The 25215-nt window shown below is 50.1% G+C and overlaps 1 protein-coding gene across 11 annotated transcripts in view; it reads left to right on the top strand.

Moving 5' to 3' along the window:
- The window catches only part of LOC147117517 (sodium bicarbonate cotransporter 3-like), a 288206-nt gene that overhangs the window by 109126 nt on the left and 153865 nt on the right, over nucleotides 1-25215 (top strand). The gene's annotated exons all lie outside the window — the stretch shown is intronic.

The raw sequence follows: 25215 nt of genomic DNA, 5'->3' as shown, positions 1-25215 counted from the left end.
GGGAAGAGAGAGAGCGACTGGGGGGGGAAGAGAAAGAGCGACTTGGGGGGGGAAGATAAAGAGCGACTGTGGGGGGGGAAGGTGGCCCCGATGGACCCCTGCAAAGGAAGAAGGTAAGCTCTCCCTCCCTGTCCCACCCCCTCACTCTTTCCCTCCCTCACCCTCTCTCTCCCTCCCCGTCTCTCCTGCTTTACTCTCCCTCCCCCTCTCCTCACGCTCTCCCTCCTCACCCCCTCTCACCCTCCCCGTCTCTCCTTGCTTTACTCTCTCTCCCTCCCCTCCCCCCTCTCTCGCTCCCCTCCCCTCACCCTCTCTCGCTCCCCTCCCCACCCTCTCTCCCCTCCCCCACCCTCTCTCTCTCCCCCCACCCTCTCTCCTCTCCTCCTCCCCCCACCCTCTCTCTCCCCTCCCCCCCACCCTCTCTCTCTCCCCTCCCCCACCCTCTCTCTCTCTCTCTCCCCTCCCCCACCCTCTCTCGCTCCCCTCCCCCCCTCTATCGCTCTCCCCTCCCCCCAACCTCTCTCTCTCTCCCCTCCCCCACCCTCTCTCGCTCCCCTCCCCCCACCCGCTCTCGCTCCCTCCCCCACCCTCTCTCGCTCCCCACCCCCCCACCCACCTCTCTCTCCCCCCACCCTCTCTCCTCCCCCCCCTCCCCCCGTCCCCCCACCCTCTCTCTCCTCCCCCTCCCCCCACCCTCTCTCTCCCCTCCCCCCACCCTCTCTCCCCTCCCCCCACCCCTCTCTCTCCCCCTCCCCCCACCCTCTCTCTCCCCTCCCCCCACCCTCTCTCTCTCCCCTCCCCCCACCCTCTCTCTCTCCCCTCCCCCCACCCTCTCTCTCTCTCCCCCTCCCCCCACCCTCTCTCTCTCCCCTCCCCCCACCCTCTCTCTCTCCCCTCCCCCCACCCTCTCTCTCTCCCCTCCCCCCACCCTCTCTCTCTCCCCCCACCCTCCTTGCCCCTCTCCCTCCCTCCCTATTTCTCTGTCTCTCTGACGTATGTTCCTCTCTGCCGCACTCAGTTTTTCTTCTGCCGTTTTTTGTGTCTGAGCTCGCCGGCCGCTCAGGGCTCTGTATGGAAATCATCTTGGCACCGGTGCCCGATTTGCTACTCCCAGGCCCCGCCGTCCGCCCGCTCTCCAGGGCAAGGTAAGAGCCGGGCTCCGGCCCCACACCGCCAGGGATCAGCACCTGGGGAACCCGCCCGCCACCCAACGTGAACAAAGACCCTCCTCACCTGTCACGGAGTTGAAGTCTCCGAAAGCGGCCACGGTGCCCCGGGCCTCCTCCCCCGCGCATTCAGGAGGCGCGGGGAAGAGAGAGAGAGAGACAGACTGGGGGGGGGGGGGGGGGGGGGGAGAGAGTTAGACGCCGCCGCGCACTTGCTCCGCGGAGCTCCGTGCCGCCACCCCGCCGCACCAGCCCTTACTAAGATGGCGGTGGTAGCGGCACTCGGCTGAGGCCCCGCCCCTCCAGCCTTCACAAAGATGGCGGCGATCAGTGGCCGCTTGTTGACTGGGCCAGGAGGTGCCTAGCTCGTGCGTGGGTGCAGAGGAGAGGCCGAGGCTTCGAGGCCCTACCTGGAAAAACAGGGAAAGGTAGGAAAATTAATGAGATTAGATAAAAGATTTAGAAAGTAATTAACTTTTTTTAAAAAACATGTGTTTTAAAAGCAACTTTTTTTTTAAAGACGCAGAAAGCGGGAAGAAGAAAGGAAAAGTTTGGAATCAAGATGGCGGCGACTCACCTCGGTTCAGAACGATAAGGCCCGCCCACACACGCACCAATTGGTCGACCGTCAGGTCACCGAAGCGTAGGATTGGTCAATCGTCCCGTCACTCGACTGTAGGAGGGCCCGCCCGCACGCGCCAGGAACCCGGCGTACGATTGGGTCGACCTCGACGTCACTCTATTGCTAATGAGCAGATAATGAGATGTTAATGAGCGGAATTTTGAACTTTTTTGGATACCGCGGGTGCAATTTTTGTCCGTCCGAAACGTAAATATGCTTACGACCGTTTTGGAATCGTAAGCTTTCTTTTGATGTAACGCACGTGTAGGTACGCTCTATAACTTTAGAGTGTACAGCCGGACAGACACACACCGAAGGACAGACAGACAGGCAGACACAGACAGACAGATGTATCCTTTTATATATATAGATAGATATATTTTTCATGGCAAGTGTTTGTGACATTAGCTGAATTTTTGATATGTATTTATGCAAGAGAGTTAGTCAAGTCTTGACATTTTTCAGTGATAATCTCCTTTTTCATTATGATTTTACTGTATAGGGAACATACCTGTTGTAAACCTGTTGCGCAGATCATATAAACAATCACCTTTTAAGATTCATGTATTTTTGCTATTTTCTCTCATTTGTATACCAAGCCTTTGCTGTGCTTCTAGTCTTACCTTGCATATTGCTTTCTTAAAAAGGGATTGTTTATTTTGTATGGAAATTTCACTAGCAGATGAGACAAACCAAGATCCATAATTAAAAGAAAATGGCTGCTGCTGCCCAGGACTAAAATAGTTTTCTGGGGCATTTGTTTGCACACTGCTCTTGTATAACACAAAACTGGCCAAGTTAGAATTAAGTTTGTCATTGTACTTCTGTGCTTCATTGTACTTCTGTGCTTATGAATACAGCAGTCCACATTCGCATTCTTTAAACCAAGTATAGTTAACCATACTAAGCTTAAGAACTAGAAAAAAGACATTTTATCCTAAAGAAAAGAGCCACTATTCTTAAATACAGTATATCCAAGCATGTTCACCAATATGCTTATTGTAGCATAACTAGTATAGGTATACCATGCAAGAAATTGTGGAACATAGCACAGGAATGTGGGCCTTTGTTTCCAAATATTTGTGAAATTCAGATTGTACTCTCCTATTCATCTCGTTACCTTCTTCTTTATTCCCCCCTCCTGCTCCCTTTAGCTGGAAGAAAGATTGCCAGTTTTATTGTGGCTAAACTCTCACATTAGGATTGAATGCATGGGTACGTACAAAGAGCCATGTGCAGCTTGGCACCAGTTAGCTACCCAGGTTTTAAACATCCTCAATATTTATTTGCTCACTTTTACAATATTTATATAGAAGTATCAGAACACAGGCAAGAACCTCCAAACATTTCTCCAATTACAGTACTGTGCATGTATTTTCCCCACAGTATAGCATTTCCTTTCTCACTGCTACTAATGCTACCCTGCAAAATTCAGCTCCATAAGCATAAATTCATGCTTATGTAGGCTATTGTTTTTCCAGCCAATATAAAACACAATGAGATGATTTGTAGAGGCAATAGTACTGAAATGCTAAAGCAGTTTTTTTTCCAATTATATAGAACACCAACAGAGGATGTTTAGGTAGTATTAGTATTTTATACAAACTAGTAGAATCAGACTAGGGAACTGGAGCTACATACTATTAAAACCAAGTAGAGAACAAATTCTAAAGACATTACGGAGCAATCAAAACCTTTCCGAAATCTCACCTCTATAGAAAAACTATAATCAGTTCACCTACTTTTCAGAACATTAGTAAAATGCTCATTAATAAAAAGATACAATTCTGATGCACAATTTCTTCGTACAAAATGGTCTTCTAGGAGGGTATTTAACTAATCAATAACTGCAATCCAACAGAAGTCATATCAAACACTACCACTAGACTCAATACCCATGCCCTCCACTGGCTACACTATGTACAAGTTTACAGGTTGCACCAGAGTTACTTTGACAGCAGCTCCCTTCCCTGCAACCTCTACCACTGAGGAAAAGCAAGAACAGCAATGTTATAAGAACACTCCCACACACCATCCTAACATGGACATATACCACAATTCTTTCATTGCCAATACCTAACACCATTAGCACAAGAACTGTAGCAGTTCAAAGAAAAGCCCCACCATCACCATCTCAGGGCCACTAGGGATGGGCAATAAATGAGTGTGCCGCTCTCATCCCAAAAACATTTTTTTTGAAAAACAGCAAACATCTTAACTGCATTCAAACAAAACAAATTAACAATCTTAACAATGCATACAATAGTTATTTAAAAAGCATTGTAGAAAGTTTAAGATGGCATTTTTACTGAAAAAGGAAGTCACAAAGCTAGAACAATGATACGGAGATTAAAATCTGGACACACACACACACACACACACACGCGCACGCACACTGTGAAGGTGCTACTGTTAGCTAGTTTTATGTGATTTCATTCAGTGATGGTTTTTGCTTATTCAAAGTTTAATCCTTGAAATAAGGTGAAGTACTTACAAATCAAGCAAACTTGATTTGGGGAAATGAGGTCCATCGAGAATACAGTTCTCGAGCTCAAACTTTCCAAGTAGAATGCAAATTCCCATTACATTTCGCTGGTTTATGTACCTTTCTTGACTATAAATCACTAATTTAATTCATATAGCATGCAAACTACCACCTTAAACTGGTTAAAGTTATTCTATTCATTGACTTTATCTCAATTGCTCATTTCCCCATCACTTTCCCATATCTCTCATCTTGCTTATTCGAGATTGCCAGACCCATTTCATTTAAGACCGACACAGTACCACACATATCATGTATGGGTTCCTTTCATAGTCTAGGATATAATAAGTACGCAGGTGCTCGTCATTTCTTGGGAGGTTAGCTTTAGCATTCCAGTAGAGAAGGCAAATGCAGAGGTTCTGCTGTTCAACATCTGCTGTTCTTTTAAAATACATATTAACTCCTTTTCTGCCCATGTCTCCTAGCAGCATCAGGTCCTTAAAGTCTCTTTTATGGCATTACTTTTCAAGATCTTTTGACCATTTTTCCACAGTAAGGGTTTGGAAAAAGGAGTTCATTTAAATGTTGTGTTTTAAAGCTAATATATTCAAACAAGCTTTGTCAAAATAAGGTCAGAGATGAACGAGCTAGCTTTGATGTTGCTCCAGCTGTAAATAATGAGCAATTTGTTAGTTTGTCTCAGTAGTCACTTGTATTGGAAAGCCTTTCATACCTTTTTTTTGGCTGTGAACAGCGAGAGATACATGACAGAGGATACAGACAGGTGGGCTGGCCTTTGAAACAGAAGTCATCACAGGCAGTCAGGTTTTTGAAACAGAAATCGGTAAAGCAGTGAGGCATAGAAAAAGGCTGCGAGCAGGATACCACGCAGGGGGTAGTTAGAACAACAACTTGCAATTCTATAGCTTTATTAACGTAGTAAAACGTCCCACGGCACTTCGCAGGTGTATAAGCAGACAGGAATTGACACCTAGCCAAAAAAGGAGATTTAAGACAGGTGACTAAGCACTTGGTCAAAGAGGCAGGTGTTAAGGAGCATCTTAAAAGGAGGAGGGATGGCATGGAAGAGAGTTAGGGAGGGAAATCCAGAGCTTAGACGCCTGATGGCACAATTGCCAATGGTGGGGCAAAGGAAGTGGGGGATGCGTAGGAGGCCAGAGTTGGAGGAACGCAGAGATCTCGGAGGGTTGTAGGGCTGGAGGAGGTTAGAGATAGGATGGGGCGAGGCCATGGAGGTATTTGAACACTAGGATGAGAATTTTAAAAATGAGACATTGGTGGATAGGGAACTAAGGTAGGTCAACAAACACAGGGATGATGGATAAATGGAACAGAGAGAATTAGGAGATGGGAAGCAGAGTTTTGGATGAGCTCAAGTTTACAGAGGGTGGAAGATGGCAGGACAATTTGGAGAGCATTGGAATAGAAACTATTTTAAGTCAAGGAAGCCTACCCACTGATGTATTATTAACACAGACAAGTTGTACCGACCGAACTGTGAATCTGATCTTAACTGTTGCTCTGCATGTTCACTTGCGATGAAATAAAGCAACTTAACGATTTGCATCAAGACTTGTCTTGCCAAGCATTTGCTTGGTCTGCCTTCAGAGAGTAGTGCACGTGCAAAGGACATGAATATTCAGTTCAGATCACAATGGGTTACTATTGTTGCACAAGTTGATATAGAGCAGTGCAAGTCAACTCCAAAAATAGTAAGATGCTCAGACTGCTTGAGAGAGCAACTGACCCCACTGAATCAGAGAATGTATATACGGCAGACCCAAATTTGTAATATATGGATATCGCCATTAGAGATATCCTAAAATATAGCCATGCACAAGTAGAAAGTTTTGTCTGGCTCTGAAAGATTCACTTGCATTTGAATTTTCAACACTGCTGAAGCCATCTCATGTACTGTGTCATCGTGAGAAGGGTAGCATTATGTTTTGATTGGGAATGCACTGCATTCTCTGTTCAATTTCAAAGACCATCACTGAATTTGAAGCAATCATCAGAATGGAATCACTCCAATGCTACACTGATTAAAAAGCCTATGCTGATGTAAAACTAGTAATATTACCAGGTTAATCAGTTACAAAGCCACCAACATGACATCTGTATGTAGGAAGTCTGAAATGCTTTGAAAGCAGAAAGGTCAGATGAGTATTAAATTTGTACAAGAAATCTATAAACTGAACAGGATTTAGTATTAACTGTATAAATGTTGATACTTTAGCAGCGTGACCTTTCATTTTTAAGTTTGATCTATCTCACCTGTCACAATCCATCTTAATTTGACAACATCCTGCATGTATCGATGTTAGCCATCACGCAACTGCCACTCTCCAAATATTGATCAGCACACTACTTCCCAACATTGGTAGTAACTTTTCTAAACTATTTTCCTTTTCAGATAAAACACTTTACAGAAGTAGATTCATATTTGGTTACACACACCAACTATACCAAGCATTCATGCTAAGAAACTTCTGAGCGGATTTGTATTCATCCTCTCCATTTATAAAGACAAGCACAGTTTCCCAGTAATCAAATTCAGAGAAGAGTGCAAGCAATAAAGTGATTTAATAAAGGGATTGGTCTTGGGTGATTTTATTCCAACTTTTAGAAGTGTTCCCCAGCAGTAATCCTCTTTCTAATTATTCCCCAGCTATATTAGTTGTGGGACTGTATACTGGTGAGGGTAATGGTTCCTCTGGGGAGTACAGCCAGAGCCAAGTCCACTGCACCACGGGTGGCTCAGCTGTACTGGGGGTGGGGGAGGGGAGATCGGAAAAGCAATAGCGTTAAGAGATTAGATAGCATGGGGAACAGGCAGGCGTTTCTGCGGACGCAGACGTGATTTCAGGGTGATATGTCGCCTCCTTGGAGGCGGGGTTAACGATGCCACTGAGCGGCTGCAGAACATTCTGAGGGGGGGGAGGGTGAACAGCCAGAAGTCACTTCCTTGGAGCCAGGGTCAAGGATATCACTGAGCTACTGCATAACATTCCCGGGGAGGGGGGGTTAACAGCCAGAAGTCGTGGTCCATATCTGTATCAACAACATAGATAGAAAGAGGGATGAGGTCCTGCAAGCAGATTTAAGGGAGCTTGGAAAGAGATTAAAAAGCAGGACCTCAAAAAGGTAGTAATCTCTGGATTACTCCCGGTGCCACAAGCTAGTGAGTATAGAAATAGGAGAATAGAGCAGATGAATGCATGGCTGGAGAGATTGTGCAGGAGGGAGGGCTTTAGATTCCTGGGACATTGAAACATAGAAAAATAGGTGCAGGAGTAGGCCCTTCGAGCCTGCTCCGCCATTCAATATGATCATGGCTGATCCTCTGACACAATACCATATTCCTGCTCTCTCCCCATACCCCTTAATGCCTTTTGTGTCTAGAAATCTATCTATCTCCTTCTTAAATATATTCAGTGACTTGGCCTCCACAGCCTACTGTGGTAGAGAATTCCACAGGTTCACCACCCTGAGTGAAGAAATTTCTCATCTCAGTCCTAAATGTCCTACCCTGCATCCTGAGATTGTGACCCCTCGTTCTAGACTCCCCAGCCAGGGGAAACATCCTCCCTGCATCCAGTCTGTCTAGCCAGGTCAGAATTTTATACGTTTCAATGAGATCCCCTCTCATTCTTCTAAACTCTAGTGAATACAGGCCTAATCGACCCAATTGCTCCTCATAAGACAGTCCTGCCATCCCAGGAATCAGTCTGGTGAACCTTCGCTGCACTTCCTCTATGGCAAGTATATCCTTTCCTAGATAAGGAGACCAAAACTGCACACAGTACTCAAGGTGTGGTCTCACCAAGGCCCTGTACAACTGTAGTAAGACATCCTTGCTCCTGTACTCAAATCCTCTTGCAATGAAGGCCAACATACCATTTGCCTTCCTAGCTGCTTGCTGCACCTGCATGTTTGCTTTCAGTGACTGGTGTACAAGGACACCCAGGTCCCTTTGTACATCAGCATTTCCCAATCTATCACAATTTAAATAATACTTTACCTTTCTATTTTTCCTACCGAAGTGGATAACTTCACATTTATCCATGTTATACTGCATCTGCCATATATTTGCCCATTCACTCAACTTGTCTAAAATCGCCTTGAAGCCTCTTTGCATCCTCCTCACAACTCACAATCCCACCTAGTTTTGTGTGATCAGCAAACTTGGAAATATTACATTTGGTTCCCTCATCCAAATCATTGATATATATTGTGAAATAGCTGGGGCCCAAACACTGATCCCTGCGGTACCCCACTAGTCACCGCCTGCCACCCCGAAAAAGACCCATTTATTCCTACTCTCTGTTTCCTGTCTGTTAACCAATTTTCAATCCATGCCAGTATATTACCCCCAATCCCAAGTGCTTTAATTTTGCACACTAACCTCTTATGTGGGACTTTATCAAAGGCCTTCTGAAAATCCAAATACATCACATCCACTGGTTCTCCCTTATCTATTCTACCAGTTACATCCTCAAAAAACTCCAGTACGTTTGTCAAACACGATTTCCCTTTCATAAATCCATATTGACTTTGTCTAATCCTGTTGGTATTTTCTAAGTGTCCTCTTATCACATCCTTTATAATACTCTAGCATTTTCCCTACTACTGATGTTATGCTAACCAGTCTGTAGCTCCCCGTTTTCTCTCTTCCCTCCTTCTGGGGGAGGTGGGATCTGTACAGGCCGGACGGGTTGCACTTCAACACAGCCGGGACCAATGTCCTCACAGGGGAGGGGGGTTTGCTAGTGCTGTTGGGGAGGGTTTCAACTAATTTGGCAGGGGGATGGGCACTAGGGTGTAGCATTAGAAAGGTGCACAAAGGATTGGGAGAGACAGATAGCACTAGAGTAAGAAATAGTACAGTATTAGGTGGGGTCAGACTAAGAAAGAATACAAGAAGGTCTAAGATAGGTTTACAGTGCATGTGTGTAAATGCACAAAGTGTGGTAAATAAGGTTGGTGAGCTGCAGGCACAAATAGACAATTGGGAATATGATGTTGTGACAATAACGGAGACCTGGCTCAAAAAAGGGCAGGATTGGGTACTAAATATTCCTGGATATAAAGGTGTTCGGGAAAGATAGGGAAGGAAAGAGAGGAGGTGGGGTGGCAGTATTGATTAAGGAGAATATTAGTGCTGGAGAGAGAGGATGTCCTGGAGGGGTCCAGGACATGGTTAGAGTTGAGAAACAATAGAGGTGCCATTACACTACTAGGTGTATTCTATAGGCCACCAACTAGTGGGAAGAATATAGAGCAGCAAATTTGCAGTAAAATTAGACGTGCAAGAACTAGAGTTGTGATAATGGAGGACTTCAACTATCCTAATCTAGACTGGGATAGTAATAGTGTAAAGGACAGAGAGGGGGATAATTTCTGAAGTGTGCTCAGGAGAACTTTCTTGATCAGTACGTTGCCGGCCCAACGAGGAAGGAGGCATTGCTGGATCTGGTTCTGAGGAATGAGCTGGGGCAAGTAGAGCAAGTGTCAGTAGGGGAACATTTAGGGAACAGTGATCACATGATCATAAGGTTTAGATTAGCTATGGAAAATGACAGGGAGCAAACAAGTTAAAATACTTAATTGGAGGAAGGTCAATTTCAGTGGGTTGAGAATTGATCTGGCCCAGCTAAATAAAAACATAAGAAATAGGAGCAGGAGTAGGCCAGCCTGTTCCGCCATTCAGTAAGATCATGGCTGATCATCTACTTCATCTCCACTTTCCTGAACTATCCCCATATCCCTTGATTCCCTTAATATTCAAGAATCTATTGGTCTCTATCTTAAATACACTCAACGACTGAGCCTTTACAGCCCTCTGGGGTAGAGAATTCCAAAAATTCACCAACCTCTGAATGAAGAAATTTCTCCTCATCTCAGTCCTTAAATGGAAGACCCCTTATTCTGATAATGTGACCCCTGGTTCTATACTCCCCAACCAGGGGAAACATCCTCCCTGCATCTACCCTTTCAAGTCCTGTAAGAATTTGGTATGCTTCAATTAGATCACCTCTCAATCTTCTAAACTCCAGAGACTATAGGCCTAGTCTACTCAATTTCTCCTCATAGGACAATCCCCCCATCCCAGGAACCAGTCTGGTGAAACTTTGTTGCACTCCCTTCTATGGCAAGTATATCCTTCATTAGGTAAGGAGACCAAAACTGTACACAATACTCTGGGTGTGGTCTCACCAGGGCCCTATATAATTGCAGTAAGACGTCTTTACTCTTGTACTCAAATCCTCTTGTAATAAAGGCCAACATACCATTTGCTTTCCTAATTGCTTGCTGTACCTGCATGTTAACTTTCAGTGAGTTGTGTACAAGGACACCCAGGTCCCTCTGAACACCAACATTTCCCAATCTCTCACCATTTAAAAAATACTCTGCTTTTCTATTTTTCCTACCAAAGTGGATAACTTCACATTTCTCCACATTATATTCCATTTGCCATGTTCTTGCCCACTCACATTCCCACCCAGCTTTGTATCATCAGCAAACTTGGACATATTACATTTGGTCCCCTCATCCAAGTCATTGATGTAGATTGTGAATAGCTGAGGCCCAAGCACTGATCCTTGCGGCACCCCACTAGTTACAGGCTGCCAACCCGAAAATGACCCGTTTATACCTACTCTGTTTTCTGTCCAATCCTCAATCCATGCTAGTAGATTACCCCCAATCCCATGAGCCCTAACTTTGTTTAGTAACCTTTTTTGTGGCACCTTATTGAATGCCTTCTGAAAATCCAAATACACCACATCCACTGGTTCCCCCTTATCTATTCTGCTAATTACAACCTCAAAAAATTCTAACAGATTTGTCAAACACTATTTCCCTTTCATAAATCGTGTTGACTCTGCCCAATCCTATTATTATTTTCTAAGTGCCCTGTTACTACGTCCTTAATAATAGATTCTAGCATTTTCCCCACTACTGATGTCAGGCTAAATTGGAATCAAAGATTGGCAGGCAAAACTGTAATCGAACAAGGTGCTGCCTTTAAAGAGGAGATGGTTCGGGTACAGTCGAGGTACTTTCCCACGAAGGGGAAAGGTAGGGCAACCAAAGCCAGAGCTCCCTGGATGACAAAAGAGATAGAGAGTAAGATGAAGCAGAAAAAGGGGGCATATGACATATCAGGTTGAGAATACAAGTGAGAACCAGGCTGAATATAGAAAGTTCAGAGGGGAAGTGAAAAAGGAAATAAGAGGGGCAAAGAGAGTATGAGAATAGATTGGCAGCTAACATAAAAGGGAATCCAAAACTCTTTATAGGCATATAAATAGTAAACGAGTAGTAAGAGAAGTGGTGGGGCCGATTTTGGACCATAAAGAAGACCTACGCGCATGGAGGCAGAGGGCATGGTTAAGGTACTAAATGAATACTTTGCATCTGTCTCTACCAAGGAAGAAGATGCTCCCAAAGTCATAGTGAAAGAGGAGGTAGTTGAGATATTGGATGGGAGAAAAATTGATAGAGGAGGTAATAGAAAGGCTGGCTGTATATAAAGTAGGTAAGTCACCAGGACCGGATGGGAAGTAAAAGGTGGAAATTGGGGAGGTACTAGCCATAATCTTCCAATCCTCCTTGGATACAGGAGTGGTACCAGAGGACTGGAGAATTGCAAATGTTATACCTTTATTCAAAAAAAGAGTGCAAGGATAAACCCAGCAACTACAGGCCAGTCAGTTTAACCTCAGTAGTGGGAAGCTTTTAGAAACTATAATCCGGAACAAAATTAAGAGTCACTTGGACAAGTGTGGATTAATTAAGGAAAGCCAGCACGGATTTGTTAAAGGCAAATCGTGTTTAACTAACTTGATTGAGTTTTTTGATGAGGTAACAGAGAGGGTTGATGAGGGCAATGCGGTTGATGTGGTGTACATGGACTTCCAAAAGGCATTTGATAAAGTGCCACTTAATAGGCTTGCCAGCAAAGTTGAAGCCCATGGAATAAAAGGGACAGTGGCAGCATGGATACGAAACCGGCTGAGTGACAGGAAAGAGTGTAGTGGTGAATGGTTGTTTATCGGACTGGAAGAAGGTACAGTAGGGTTCCCCAGGGGTCGGTACTAGGACCACTGCTTGTCTCGATATAGATTAATGACTTCGACTTGGGTGTACAGGGCACAATTTCAAAATTTGCAGAGTACACAAAACTTAGAAGTATAGTAAACATTGAAGAGGACAGCGATAGACTTCAGGAGGACATAGACAGGCTGATGGAACAGGCGGACACGTGGCAGATGAAATTTAACACAGAAAAGTGCGAGGTGATACATTTTGGTAGGAAGAACAAGAGGCGGCAATATAAACTAAAGGGTACAATTCTAAAGGGGGTGCATGGACAAAGAGACCTGGGGGTATATGTGCACAAATCGTTGAAGGTGGCAGGGCAGGTTGAAAAAGCGGTTTTAAAAAATGTATGGGATCCTGGGCTTCATAAATAGAGACTTGGGCCTAGAAATTCATTAAGGCGCTGCCAGCTTTGCGCCCAGTTAACGCCTAAAGGGTGATTTTGCGCCAAAAATGAGTTTGCGCAGATATTCAGCGCAGCGGTATTGGCGGCGGTAGCCGTTAGCGCTGCGCCGGCACCGATGACGTCATCGGTGTGCGCAGTGCCCCGGTTCCGCCCCGAAACCGCGCCAATCCCCATATTTAGTTGCGGCCGCCTCCTCCGAAGCGGCCGCAAACAGCGACCAGAAAACGGGGCCGTCCTGCTGCCTTAGTGGGGCGCTTTAAAGCGGAAGGTGCGGCCGGCCGCCTGCCCGCACCTCCTTCCCCGGCCTCCTCCACCCCCCCCCCCCCCCCCCCCCCCGCGGCATTGCCGGCTGCTTTCCGCGAGCCCGGCACTTCTCCGTGGTGCCGGGCTCATTTGCCGGCACTATCCAGCGGCGATCTCCCCGTTGCAGGCAGCTCCCCCTTAAGAGAAGGAGGAGGCCTGCAGTACTGCAGCCTGCCACTGCGCAGCGCCTGGCGCAGCGGCGCCAAGAGCGCTGATATTCAGTGTCAGCGCACCAAGCGGAGGCGGGCACACCCTGGTATAGCGCCCGCTTCCGAATTGGGGCGCTAACAATGAATATCTGGCGATCGCTATAGGCTTCCCGCCCAGCGCTAACTTTTGGGCGCTAGCCAGCTGGCGGGGCCATAGTGAATTTCTAGGCCTTAGAGTACAAAAGCAAGGAAGTTATGAACTACAGGAAACTTTGGTTTACCCGGAGGTTGTATGTCCGGAAACCTCAATCTAACGGCAGAAATCAGCAGCCGTTTTGTTAGGTTTTTTTCCTTCCCCTAGCAGTTTTTTTCCTTCCCCAAGCATTTTTTTAAACAGTCAGGCTGTGGAAAGCGTCTCTGTAGCTTAGCAACAGCTTCAGAGACGCTTCCAAGGTACGGGCCGAGTGTTTACAAGCTGTTGCTAAGCAACAGTGTTTGTTGTCAGGTACGGAGATGAAAACCTCCGTATTCTTCAACATTAGCGCTGGTCTATCCGGAAGTTTTGATCTAACAGCACCAGCTCGGTCCCATCGGTGCCGGATATCGCGAAGTTTCCTGTACCTTTATAAAACACTGGTTCGGCCTCAACTAGAATAGTGTCCCCAAATCTGGGCACCGCACTTTAGGAAGGATGTGAAGGCCTTAGAGAGGGTGCAGAAAAGATTTTCAAGAATGGTTCCAGGGATGAGGGACTTCAGTTACGTGGATAGACTAGAGAAGCTGGGGTTGTTTTCCTTACAGCAGAGAAGGTTGAGAGGAGATTTGATAGAGGTGTTCAAAATCATGGGGGGTCTAGACAGAGTAGCTAGAGAGAAACTGTTCCCACTGGCGGAAGGGTCGAGAACCAGAGGACACAGATTTAAGGTGATTGGCAGAAGAACCAATGGCGACATGAGGAAAAACATTCTTACGCAGCGAGTGGTTAGGATCTGGAATGCACTGCCTGAAAGGGTGGTGGAGTCAGACTCAATCTTATCTTTCAAAAGGGAATTGGATAAGTACCTGAAGGGAAAAGATTTGCAGAGCTACAGGGAATGGGACTAGCTGAAGTGCTCTTGCAAAGAGCTGGCACAGGTTCGACGGGCTGAATGGCCACTTTCTGTAACCATTATATGATTCTATGATATTAAGTGAATGTGCCCCAGGACAAAGTTCAACAATATGCAGTATAGGATGCATTAGGTGTGCTCCACATGCCAGCTTTTTCTTTGGGTCTTTTCCTCCTCTTTCAGGTATATAGTCAGTTATGTTGATCGCTCCCCTTAAAAAAAATCACTGGAATAGTGCATGACTTAGCATAATTACAGTATCTAACATAAACCTAGAATTACAAAAATACATTATTCCAAGCATTTTTTTTAAATTACAACCGTTGTTATGCCAAGCCATTGTTGCATCGCAAGTTTCAAGCTTTGAATTTAAAGAAATGTTATTCAAAACATACAACATACTACAGTGGAAGGTCAAAAATGGACTGAAATAATTGTGAGCGGTTCATATCTGAAAATTAAACAAAAATATATTTAGACATCATCATGGGGTAACAGTGACAAACATGAACAGCTGTTACTATAAGCTGTGCAACAATAGGAGGCTGATTCCTGGAATTATAGAATGTTACAGCACAGAAGGAGGCCATTTGGCCCATTGTGCCCGTGCCGGCTCTATGGTAGAGCTGAGGGTTTGTGAGCTTGAGGGGTAAACTGGGTTCACTGCACGGCATACTGGTGGATCCTGGATTGCAGGTTCCAGGAGGAGGTCACCCCACAGCCAGAAAGAGTTCAGAATAGACAGTAGGTGGCCACCCGGAAAGGTAAGAAGAGGCAGGTAGTGCAGGAATCCTCCGGGAGTGTGGCACTCAAGCAGATATTCAGCATTGAATATCGGTGAGGGTGACGACACCTCAAAGGAGTGCAGTCCGGAGTCCGGTTGGGGGGCTACAGCAAAGTGTAGGAATGCAGTAGTAATTGGGGATTCGATAGTCGGGGGACAGGCAGGTAGTTCTGCTTCCATCGACGCGAGACCCGTATGGTATGTTGCCTCCTTGGTTCTAGAGTAAGGGACATTACCAAGAGGGTGCAGGACATTCTGCAGGGGGAAGGGGAAGAGCCGGAAGTTGAGGTCCGTGTCGGAACCAACGATATAGGGAGGAACAGGGTGGAGGTCTTGCAGTCAGAGTTTAAGGAGCTAGGAAGGAAGTTAAAAAGCTGAACTGCAAAAGGTAATAATCTCTGGATTACTCCCAGTGCCACACGTTAGAGAGAGTAGAAATAGGAGGAAACGGCAGAGACATGGTGCAGGAGGGAGCTTGAGGGGTTGGAGTGCATGTGTGTAAATGCACAAGTGTGGTTAAAGTTAGTGACCTGCAGGCACAAATAGGCACATGGGGATATGATGTAGTGGTGATAACTGAGGTCTGGCTCAAGAAAGGGGAGGCTTAATGTTCCTGGGTACAAGGTATTCAGGAAAGATCGGGCAGCAAAAGAAAAAGAGGATGGGTAGCAGTTTTGTAAGGAAAATATTACAGTGCTGGAAAAAGAGAATGTCCTTCAGGGATCAAAAGACAGAATCTATTTGGTTGGAGTTGAGAAACAATAAAGGAGCTAATAGGCCACCAAATAGTGGGAAGGAGATAGAAGAGCAGAATTGCGAAGAAATTACTGAGAGCTGCAAGAACTATAGAGTAGTGATAATGGGAGACTTTAACTACCCCAATATTGAATGGGCAGTGATTGTATTAAGGGCAGAAAAGGGGAGGAATTTCTGAAGTGTGTTCAGGAGAATTTTCTTGCTCGGTATGTTTCCTACCCAACGAAGGAGGAGGCATTGCTGAATCTAGTACTGAGGAATGAAGTGGGTCAAAGTGGAGAATGTCATAGTCAGGGAGCGTCTCGGGAATAGTGATCATAGTATCGTATGGTTTTGATTAGTTATGGAGAAGGCAAGGGCAATCTAGAATAAAAATACTTAATTGGAGGAGGGCTCATTTCAGTGAATTGAGGGGAGGATAAATTGGTGTCAAAGCCTGGCAGGCAGAAATGTAATGGAGCAATGGGTAGCCTTTAAAGGGGAGGCAGTTCGGGCATAGTCTAGGTACATTCCGATGACAAAGGAGTTAGAAAGCAGGATGAAGCAGAAAAAGGGGTCATATGACAGATGTCAAACTGATAATATGAGAGAGAATCTGGCTGAAAATAAAAAGTACAGAGGAGAAGTGAAAAAGGAAATAAGAGGGGCAAAGAGACAGTGCAAGAATAGATTGGCAGCCAACATAAAAGGGAATCCAAAGGTCTTCTACAGGCATATTAACAGTAAAAGGGTTGCCAGAGGAGCAATGGGGTCGATTAGGGACCAAAATGGAGATCTATTGGTGGAGGCAGAAGGCATGGCTCAGGTACTAAAGGAGTACTTTGCATCGGTATTTACCAAGGAAGAGGACTTTGCCAAAGCTATGGTAAACGAGGAGGTTGCTGGGATACCAGATGAGATAATAGATAAAAAGGAGGTACTAGAAAGGCTGATGGTACTTAAAGTGATAAGTCACTCGGTTCAGATGGGATGCATCCTAGGTTGCGGAGGGAAATAAGGGTAGAAATTGCAGAGGTGCTGGCCACAATCTTTCAATCCTCCTCAGATACAGGGGTGGTGCCAAAGGACTGGAGGAATACAAATGTTTCACTTTTGTTCAAAAAAGGGGAGAAGGATAAATCTGGAAATTGCAGGCCAGTCAGTTTAATGTCAGTGGTGGGGGAAGCTTTTAGAAACAATAATCCGGGAGAAAATTAACAGCCACTTAGACAAACATGGACTAATAAAAGGGGAGCCAGCATGCATATGTACCACATATTAGGAAAATTGAAGCCCATGAGATAAATGGGGCAGTGGATACAAAATTGGCTAAGGGATAGGAAACAAAGCTGTGGCAAATGGTTCGATAGCAAAATACTGCAGATGCTGGAAATCCGAAATAACAGAAAATGCTGGAAAAACTCAGCAGGCCACGCAACATCCCTGGAGAGAAATTAGAGTCAACGTTTCGGGTCAAAACCCTTTATCAAGACTAAAGAGGCACAGGGAATGAACAAAGGAGAAGAGACATCAAGAGGTATTCAAAACGAGATGAGATGGTGATAGGACTAGTGGAGACAAAAGACAGCTCTAGATTAGGTGTGAAATGCACTGGCTGAATGGGAGACAGCTGCCATGTGGGAGAGAGAAAAAAAAAGGAAAGGGGGGGAAACCAAAACAAAGTTGTGGATAAAACATATAAATAAAAATGTAATAGGGGCCGAGGTTATGATCTGAAATTGTTGAACTCGATATTGAGTCCGGAAGGCTGTAAAGTGCCTAATCGGAAGATGAGGTGCTGTTCCTCGAGTTTACGTTGCGCTTCCGTGGAACAATGCAAGAGGCCAAGGACGGTGAGGTCCGAGTGGGAATGGAGCGGTGAATTAAAATGACAGGCGACCGGAAGCTTGGGGTCACCCTTACGGACTGAACGGAGGTGTTCCACAAAGCGGTCACCCAATCTGCGTTTGGTCTCCCCAATGTAGAGGAGACCGCATCGCGAGCAACGAATACAGTATACTAGATCACCATCCTTGGCCTCTTGTATTGTTCCAAGGATAACCTCGCACTTTCCCACATTATACTCCATCTGCCAAATGTTTGCCCACTCACCTAGCCTGTCTATATCCCTTTGCAGATTCTTTGAGTCCTCTGCACAACTTGCTTTCCCACCCATCTTTATATCATCCGCAAATTTGGCTACATTACACTAGATCCCTTCATCCAAGTCATTAATGTAGATTGTAAATAGTTGGGGGCCCAGCACCGATCCTTGTGGCACCCCACGAGTTACCGTTTGCCAACCAGAAAATGACCCATTTATCCCGACTCTCTGCTTTCTGTTAGTTAGCCAATTCTCTATCCATGCTAATATATTACCCCCAACTCCGTGAGCTCTTATCTTATGCAGTAACCTTTTATGTGGCACCTTATCGAATGCCTTCTGGAAATCCAAATACACTACATCCACTGGCTCACCCTGCTTGTTACATCCTCAAAGAACTCCAGCAAATTTGTTAAACATGATTGCCCTTTCCTAAAACCATGCCGACGCTGTTTGACTGCAGTATGTTTTTCTAAATGCCCTGCTACTGCTTCCTTAATGAAGGACTCCAGCATTTTCCCAATGACAGATGTTAGGCTAACTGGTCTGTAGTTTCCTGCTTTCTGTCTACCTCCTTTCTTAAATGTGGGCCATCAGCAGTAGCAGAATTGTACTGCACCACAATCTGTAACCGCATGGCCCAGCATATCCCTCACTCTACCATTACCATCAAGCCAGGGGGACCAACCCTGGTTCAATGAGGAGTACAGAAGAGCATTCCAGGAGCAGCACCAGGCATACCTAAAAATGAAGTGCTAACCTGGGGAAGCTACAACACAGTACTACACGCATGCTAAACAGCGAAAGCAGCACGCTCTAAATAGAGCTAAGCAATCCCACAATCAACGGAGCAGATCAAAGCTCTGTAGTCCTGCCACATCCAGTCGTGAATGCTTGTGGACAATTAACGGGAGGAGGCTCCATGAATATCCTCATCCTCAATGATGGTGGAGCCCAGCACGCTAGTGCAAAAGCCCATCTTCAGCCAGAAATACCGAGTCGATGATCCATATCAGTCTCCACCTGACGTTCCCATCATCACAGAACCAGTCTTCAGCCAATTCGGTTCACTCTTTGTGATATCAAGAAACGACTGAGCAGACTGGATGCAGCAGAGGCTATGGGCTCCGACAACATCCTGGCTGTCCTGAAGACTTGCGCTCCAGAACTAGCCAAGCTGTTCCAGTACAGCTACAACACTGGCATCTATCCGACAATGTGTAAAACTGCCCAGGTATATCGTGTCCACAAAAAGCAGCACAAATCCAATCCGGCCAATTACCGCCCCATCAGTCTACACTCAATCATTAGCAAAGTGATGGAAGGTGTCGTCGACACTGCAGTCAAGCTGCACTTACTCACCAATAACCTGCTCACCGATGCTCAAGTTGAGTTCCGCCAGGATCACTCAGCTCCAGACCTTATTACAGCCTTGGTCCAAACATGGACAAAAGAGCTGAATTCCAGAGGTGAGGCAAGAGTGACTGCCCTCGGTAGCAGGAACATGGGATCACTTGAAGGTTCCTCATCAAGCTACAAACCAGCCTGACTTGGAAATATATCGGCGTTCCTTCATCGTCGCTGGCTCCAAAAATATCCCCATCCTCAATGATGGTGGAGCCCAGCACGTGAGTGCAAAAGACAAGGCTGAAGCATTTGCAACTATCTTCAGCCAGAAGTGCCGAGTGGATGATCCATCTCGGCCTCCTCCTGAGGTCCCCAGCATCACAGATGCCAGTCTTCAGCCCATTCAATTCACTCCACGTGATGTCAAGAAACGGCTGAAGACACTGGATACTGCAAAGGCTATGGGCCCTGACAACATTCCGGCAATAGTACTGAAGACTTGTGCTCCAGAACTAGCTGCGCCCCTAGCCAAGCTGTTCCAGTACAGCTACAACACTGGCATCTACCCGGCAATGTGGAAAATTGCGCAAGTATGTCCTGTCTACAAAAAGCAGGACAAATCCGACCCGGCCAATTACCGTCCCATCAGTCTACTCTCAATCATCAGCAAAGTGATGGAAGGTGTCATCGACAGTGCTATCAAGCGGCACTTACTCAGCAATAACCTGCTAACTGACGCCCAGTTTGGGTTCCGCCAGGGCCACTCAGCTCCTGACCTCATTACAGCCTTGGTCCAAACATGGACAAAAGAGCTGAACTCGTGAGGTGAGAGTGACTGCCCTTGGCATCAAGGCAGCATTTGATCGAGTGTGGCATCAAGGAGCCCTAGCAAAACTGAAGTCAATGGGAATCAAGGGGAAAACTCTCCATTGGTTGGAATCATACCTAGCACAAAGGAAGTTGGCTGTGGTTGTTGGAGGTCATTCATCTCAATCACATGACATCACTGCAGGAGTTCCTCAGGGCAGTGTCCTAGGCCCAACCATCTTCAGCTGTTTCATCAATGACCTTCCCTCCATCATAAGGTCAGAAGTGGGGATGTTCGCTGATGATTGCACACTGTTCAGCACCATTCGAGACTCGTCAGATACTGACGCAGTCCGTGTCCATATGCAGCAAGGCCTGGACAATATTCAGACTTGGGCTGACAAATGGCAAGTAACATTCGCACCACACAAGTGCCAGGCAATGACCATCTCCAACAAGCGAGACTCTAACCATCTACCCTTGACATTCAAAGGCATTACCATCGCTGAATCCCCCACTATCAACATCCTGGGGGTTACCATTGATCAGAAACTGAACTGGACCAGCCATATAAATACTGTGGCTACAAGAGCAGGCCAGAGGCTGGGAATTCTGTGGTGAGTGTCTCACCTCCTGACTCCCCAAAGCCTTTCCACCATCTACAAGGCACAAGTCAGGAGTGTGATGGAATACGCTCCACTTGCCTGGATGAGTGCAGCTCCAACAACACTCAAGAAGCTCGACACCATTCAGGATAAAGCAGCCCGCTTGATTGGCACTCTATCCACCACCTTAAACATTCACTCCCTCCACCACCGGCGCACTGTGGCTGCAGTGTGTACCATCTACAAGATGCACTGCAGCAACTCACCAAAGCTCCTTCAACAACACCTTCCAAACCCGCGACCTCTACCACTTAGAAGGACAAGGGAAGCAGACGCATGGGAACATCACCACCTACAAGTTCCCCTCCAAGCCACACACCATCCTGACTTGGACCTGTATCGCCGTTCCTTCACTGTCGCTGGGCCAAAATCCTGGAACTCCCTTCCTAACAGCATTGTGGGTATACCTACACCATATGGACTGCAGCGGTTCAAGAAGACGGCTCACCACCACCTTCTCAAGGGCAACTAGGGATTGGCACTAAATGCAGGCCTAGCCAGCCAGCGATGCCCACATCCCAAGAACGAATAAAAAAAGTGTTAAAATTTCTAGTTTTTAACATAGTATAACGCCCCAAGGTGCTTCACAGGAGTATTATAAGACAAAAAATTTGACACCGAGCCACATAAGGAAAAATTAGGACAGGTGACCAAAAGCTTGGTCAAAGAGGTAGGTGTTAAGGAGCGTCGGCGAAACATAGAAAATAGGAGGAGGCAGCCATTCGGCCCTTCGAGTCTGCTCCACCATTCAATATGATCATGGCTGATCCTCTGACACAATACGAAATATTCCCGCTCTCTCCCCATACCCCTTGATGCCTTGTGTCTAGAAATCTATCTATCTATCTCCTTCTTAAATATATTCAGTGACTTGGCCTCCACAGCCTTCTGTGGTAGAGAATTCCACAGGTTCACCACCCTGAGTGAAGAAATTTCTCATCTCAGTCCTAAATGTCCTACCCTGCATCCTGAGATTGTGACCCCTCGTTCTAGACTCCCCAGCCAGGGGAAACATCCTCCCTGCATCCAGTCTGTCTAGCCAGGTCAGAATTTTATACGTTTCAATGAGATCCCCTCTCATTCTTCTAAACTCTAGTGAATACAGGCCGAATCGACCCAATCGCTCCTCATAAGACAGTCCTAATCGACCCAAACAAGGGCAGTCCCACCAAGCTGGACAACGGTGAAGAGGCATTGAAGGAGGATGGAGTGGTCAACAGCATCAAAGGCTGCAGACAAGTCAAGAAGGATGAGGAGGGAGTTTACCTTAGTCACAGTCACAAAGGATGTCATTTGTGACTTTGATGAGTGTCGTTTCAGTGCTGTGGCAAGGAGCAGAAACCTGATTGGAGGGATTCAAACCTGGAGTTGCGGGTAAGATGGGCATGGATTTGGGAGGCGACAACACGTTCAAGGACTTGAGAGAAAGGGAGGTTGGAGATGGTGATAGTTTGTAAGGACAGAGAGGGGTCAAGGGGTTGGTTTTTTGAGGGGAAGGGGTGAAGATGGCAGATTTGAGGGAGACAGGACAGTACCTGAGGAGAGAGAACCGTTAACAATGTCAGCTAATATGGGAGAAAAGGAAGTTGTTGGTCAGTAATTTGGTGGGAATAGGGTTGAGGGAGGCAGGAAGTGGGTCTCATGGACAATACATGTGTGAAGAGAACATGAAGGGGGGGGGGTCCGAGGAGACGCGCGGGCGTCGAGGGGGGGGGCCGAGGATACGCGCGCGTGCGCGTCGAGGGGGGGGGGCCGAGGAGACACAGCGCGCGTCGAGGGGGGGGGCCGAGGAGAGGCACGCGCGCGCGTCGAGGGGGGGGGGGGGCCGAGGAGACGCGCGCGCGTCGAGGGGGGGGGCCGAGGAGACGCGCACGTCGAGGGGGGGGGGCCGAGGAGACGCTGCGCGCGTCGAGGAGGGGGGGCCGAGGAGACGCGCGCGCGTCGAGGGGGGGGGTCCGAGGAGACGCGCGCGCGTCGAAGGGGGGGGGGGGCCGAGGAGACGCGCGCGCGTCGAGAGGGGGGGGCCGAGGAGACGCTGCGCGCGTCGATGGGGGGGGGCCGAGGAGATGCGCGCGCGTCGAGGGGGGGGGGCCGAGGAGACGCGCGCGCGTCGAGGGGGGGGGGCCGAGGAGGCGTGCGTCGAGGGGGGGGGGGGGCGCCGAGGGCATCGAGGGGGGGGGGGGGCCGAGGAGACGTGCGCGTCGAGGGGGGGCCGACGAGACGCGTGCGCGCGGTCGGGGGGGGGGGGGGGGGCCGAGGAGACGCGCGCGCGTCGAGGGGGGGGGGCCGAGGAGACGCGCGCGCGTCGAGGGGGGGGGCCGAGGAGACGCGCGCGCGTCGAGGGGGGGGGCCGAGGAGACGCGCGCGCGTCGAGGGGGGGGGGGGGCCGAGGAGACGCGCGCGCGTCGAGGAGGGGGGGCCGAGGATAAAGCGCGCGCGCCGAGGAGGGGGGGGCCGAGGATAAGCGCGCGCGCGGCGAGGGGGGGGCCGAGGAGACGCGCGCGCGTCGAGGGGGGGGGGGCCGAGGAGGCGCGCGTCGAGGGGGGGGCGCCGAGGGCGCGCGCGCGTCGAGGGGGGGGGGGGGGGGGCCGAGGAGACGCGCGCGTCGAGGAGGGGGCCGAGGAGACGCGCGCGTCGAGGAGGGGGCCGAGGGAGACGCGCGCGCGTCGAGGGGGGGGGCCGAGGAGACGCACGCACGTCGAGGGGGGGGCCGAGGAGACGCACGCACGTCGGGGGGGGGGGGGGCGAGGAGACGCGCGCGCGTCGAGGGGGGGGGGGGCCGAGGAGGCGCGCGTCGAGGGGGGGGGGCCGAGGGCGCGCGCGCGTCGAGGGGGGGGGCCGAGGAGACGCGCGCGTCGAGGGGGGGGGCTGAGGAGACGCGCGCGTCGAGGGGGGGGGCCGAGGAGACGCGCGCGCGTCGAGGGGGGGGGCCGAGGAGACGCGCGCGCGTCGAGGGGGGGGCCGAGGGCGCGCGCGCGTCGAGGGGGGGGCCGAGGGCGCGCGCGCGTCGAGGGGGGGGGCGAGGAGACGCGCGCGTCGAGGGGGGGGGGGCTGAGGAGACGCGCGCGTCGAGGGGGGGGGCCGAGGAGACGCGCGCGCGTCGAGGGGGGGGCCGAGGAGACGCGCGCGCGTCGAGGGGGGGGCCGAGGAGACGCGCGCGCGTCGAGGGGGGGGCCGAGGAGACGCGCGCGCGTCGAGGGGGGGGCCGAGGAGACGCGCGCGCGTCGAGGGGGGGGGCCGAGGAGACGCGCGCCGCGTCGAGGGGGGGGGGCCGAGGAGACGCGCGCGCGTCGAGGGGGGGGCCGAGGAGACGCGCGCTGCGGGTTCGAGGGGGGGGGCCGAGGAGACGCGCGCGTCGAGGGGGGGGCCGAGGAGACGCGCGCGCGTCGAGGGGGGGGAGCCGAGGAGACGCGCGCGTCGAGGGGGGGGGCCGAGGAGACGCGCGCACGTCGAGGGGGGGGGGGCCGAGGAGACGCGCGCACGCGCGCGACGAGGGGGGGGGGGGGGGGGGGGGGGGGGGCGGAGGAGACGCGCGCGCTGCGTCAAGGGGGGGGGGGGGGGGGCCGAGGAGACGCACGCGTGCGCGGGGGGAGGGGGGGCCGAGGAGACGCACGCGTGCGCGGGGAGGGGGGGGGCCGAGGGAGCGCGCGCTTCGAGGGGGGGGGGGCGGCCGAGGAGACGCGCGCGTCGAGGGGGGGGCCGAGGTGACGCGCGCGGTCGAGGGGGGGGCCGAGGAGACGCGCGCGCGTCGAGGGGGGCGGGGGCCCGAGGAGCCACGCGCGCGCGTCGAGGGGGGGGGGGGGGGGGCCCGAGGAGACGCGCGGCTAGCGTCGAGGGGGGGGGGGGGCCGAGGAGACGCTGCGCGCGTCGAGGGGGGGGGGGGGGCCGAGGAGACGCGCGCGGCGAGGGGGGGGCCGAGGAGACGCGCGCGCGGCGAGGGGGGGGGGCCGAGGAGGACGCGCGCGCGGCGAGGGGGGGGGCCGAGGAGACGCACTAGCGCGCGGGGAGGGGCCGAGGCTTGCGCGCGCGGTGAGGGGGCGCCGAGGAGACGCGGCGCGCGCGGGAGGGGGAGGGGCCAAGGAGACGCGCGCGCGGCGAGGGGGGGGGGCCGAGGAGAACGCGCGCGCTGGCGAGGGGGGGGGGGGCCGAGGAGAGCAGCGTGCGCGGCGTTAGGGGGGGGGGGGCCGAGGAGAGCGTTTTGGGGGGGGGGGGGGGGGGCGTGAAGGGTGCGTCGGTGGGGGGGGTGGGGGGGGGTGGGGGGGGCCCCCGAGGAGAGCGTTTAGGGGGGGGGGGGCGGAGAGACGAGAATAGCACGTCGCGGGGGTAGGAGACAAAGAAGAGCGCGTCCGGGGGGGGGGGGGGGGGGGGGGGGAAAGGGCGGAAAAGGAAGAGAACGAAAGATTAAAGAT

The sequence above is a fragment of the Somniosus microcephalus genome, chromosome 5 (assembly GCF_052327205.1).
Source record: "Somniosus microcephalus isolate GS21.2 chromosome 5, FLI_Smic_1.0, whole genome shotgun sequence".
NCBI lineage: Eukaryota > Metazoa > Chordata > Chondrichthyes > Squaliformes > Somniosidae > Somniosus > Somniosus microcephalus.
This window is presented reverse-complemented; position numbering and strand designations above follow the sequence as displayed.